The sequence below is a fragment of the Nematolebias whitei genome, chromosome 6 (assembly GCF_014905685.2).
Source record: "Nematolebias whitei isolate Nwh7 chromosome 6, NemWhi1, whole genome shotgun sequence".
Taxonomy (NCBI): domain Eukaryota; kingdom Metazoa; phylum Chordata; class Actinopteri; order Cyprinodontiformes; family Rivulidae; genus Nematolebias; species Nematolebias whitei.
In genome coordinates, this window is record NC_056503.1 from 44,410,650 (window position 1) to 44,413,733 (window position 3,084).

The 3,084-nt window shown below is 45.8% G+C and overlaps 1 pseudogene; it reads right to left on the minus strand.

Annotated features, from left to right (window-relative positions):
* Positions 1–320: 320 nt before the first annotated feature.
* LOC119411585 lies at positions 321–498 on the minus strand (annotated as a pseudogene).
* Between the last annotated feature and the right edge of the window lie 2,586 nt (positions 499–3,084).

Consider the following 3,084-nt stretch of genomic DNA (forward strand, 5'->3'; position numbering starts at 1 on the left):
CAACAACAAGAACTAGACGATAACAACAACAACAACAACAACAACAAGAACTAGACGATAACAACAACAACAACAACAAGAACTAGACGATAACAACAACGAGAACAAGGACAACAACAACAAGAACAAAAAGAACAAGAAGAACAACAAGGACAACAAGAAAAAGAATAACAAGAACTACAAGAATAACAACAATGAGAACAACAAGAACAATGCCAAGGACAACGGCAAGGACAAGGACGACTGCAAGAACAAGGACAACGGCAAGAACAACAAGAACAACAGGATTATTAAGCAAATATTGTTTTCATTTAACGACAGGAGGGTGCACCAGTGCTGCATATACTGCAATACCAGATTGATGCGTGGAGTGGACAGAGCAAGCCCCTATTCCATCTCCCTGTTCCAAAAATCAATTTAATATATGGTCCCCAGGTAGGTAGGGGATGTATCAGATGTTAAACTGATGAGAACAGAATTTTTTTATACTATAAATATACTTTTATTACAAAACTTGAACAATACCAAAACATATTTCCAATCCCAATCATAAAAGAAATACAAGTTACACCTTCATAATTTCACAGAACCTTTGACCAGTTACAAACCAAGATAACAAACAAATTATTACAATGTAAAAGTAACATTACAATACATTCTTATCCCACTCCTTGTTTAACCAACCCTAAACTCCCTTTCCATTTTTCCAAAGCAGCATACTTCCCCCACTTATCATTTTTAAAAACCCTTGTCAGTTCTTCTTTCAAAAGTTTGGTGACTCCCTTTTAACACCCATAACCTTATTAAATTTTATTGTGTCCTGCCTCGCCAACCACAACCTTCTCTTTACCATGCTTATTATCCTCCAAAGCGCAATCTTGTCCTTTCCTGTCTCCAACCCTTCGCCTCTGTTTATGGTTCCCCAACTTGACACCAAACCTGAATTTATCTTGGCCATGGTGGGGACAAACTAGTCCCACACCTGCCTCGCAAAGGCACAGTCCCACATTACATGCCTCACTGTCTCATCCTCTTTGCACAACTTATGTGGGCACAAAGGAGATCTTGACAACCCATGCCGATACATAGTATCTCGCACAGGCATTCGATTGTGGAGATTGAGCAAGTTCAAATCTTTGAGACCATTATCTAGCCCATGAGGTTGTACCTGCAGCCAGATATCTGCTGGAATCCCAACCACTGGAGAGTCGCAAACCTTCTGTCTCACCTTACTATACAGGTTTTTATGGTTAATAAGTGCCTCATTTCCCAATGATCCCCCGTGGAGCCGTAACCACTCCGCTGCATGACGGTAGTGCCATGGCAGCTGTTCTGGCCGAGGGGCCAGGTTGTTCCAACCCATCAATCATCTGGCTGGGTAGGAAAAATAAAGTTGCAAAAAATAGCCAGAGGGGTGAACATCCGGCTTCGATAAGGTTTTACACAAATATGAGATAAAAATACTGTCCAATTTCAATGGGAAGTGGGGCACATCCCTCCCTCCATCCTCTATCCCAGCCACCATATGAGCTCTAGTTACATACTCATACCTCCCACCTCAAACAAATTCAAAAACCATTCTCATGAGTCCCTTCCTTCTACACTTAGGAAGGGGGTATATGTATGCTAAATGCAATAAAATTGGCATTACGTCTACTTTCAAGACTAGGACCTTACCTATAAAAGAAACATCTTGCCTTCCATAGTGAAAGCTTCTTGCCAACCTTTTCCAGGTGCTCAGACCAGTTTAACGAAGCTCTGTTCTCCGGTTCAAAGATAACACCCAAGACCCTCAGGGGTCCAGAGCAGAGAGACGACCCTCCAGTCACATCTGATCTGTCCTTCCAAGACCCAAAAAATTTGATGGAGGACTTTGCACAGTTAAGCTGAGCCCCAGCTGCTCTACCAAAATCCTTGGAGTTGTAGTGCCTTGAGCAAGCACACATCCCTATCCAACAATAAGGTAGTGTCACCTGCGTATTGTGACAACTTTACTCGTTTACCTCCACTACCTGGTACCAAGAATCCTCTAATGCCTAGATCTGCTCGAATGGCAGCTGCCAACGGTTCCATGTAAAGGATATAGAGAAGTGGTGAGAGTGGGCAACCTTGCCTCACCCCAGCTTGCAGCTCAAAAGGCTCTTCTAAAAATCGATTTACAAATGCCCCACTTTCTGCCCCAGTGTACAAAGCTTGCAGCCACCTAACAAAAGTTTGTCCAAAACTTAATTTTTCTAATACCCATCCATCCATCCATCCATCCATTTTATTCCGCTTATCCGGGGTCGGGTCGCGGGGGTAGCAGCCTAAGTGGGAGGCCCAGACTTCCCTCTCCCCAGCCACTTTCCTAATACCCTGAATAAAAAATACAAACAATGGATTCTATCAAAAGCTTTGGCCTGATCCAAATGCACCACCATAAGGGGAAGATTTCTATCCTGTGCTCAAGCCACCATATCCCGTATAAGCTGGAGATTCCATTGCATCGACCTGCCCACAACTCCATACGGGGGGGTTAAGAAAAAGAAAAAGAAAACCACAGGTCTCATCCGAGAGATATGCTGGGCTCTGTAATCTCCTAGGGCTCTGTAGGCCTGGTCGGGCAAGGTGGGGGTGAGGGTCAGGCTGGGTAGGATTGGTTAGATTCAAGGTAAGGTGAAAGGGCAAGGGTCAAACCCCAGGAAGGGGGGCTGGTTAGGTTCAGGGTATGGTGCGGGAGGGCCTTAGGGAATGAGAGGAGGGGAGGTGGGTAAGGTGGGGGTGAGAGTCAGGCTGGGCAGGAGTGGTTAGGTTCAGGGTAAGGTCAGAGGTCAAGGGTCAAATCCCAGGAAGGGGGGCTGGTTAGGTTCAGGGTAAGGTGCGGGAGGGCCCTAGAGAATAAGGGGAGGCGGGCCAGGTGGGGGTCAGGGTCGGTGTAAGGTGCGGGAAGGCCCTAGAGAGGAGGGGGAGGGGGGAAAAAATGTAGAAACCAGACCCCGAACATGCGTGGGGTCACCCCAGAAGGCCAGGCAGGGCTAGGGACCAGTTTTTTGTCTAAGACAGGTTGAGGCCCTCTGGAGCCAGCGTGCTCAAATTACGAATCCA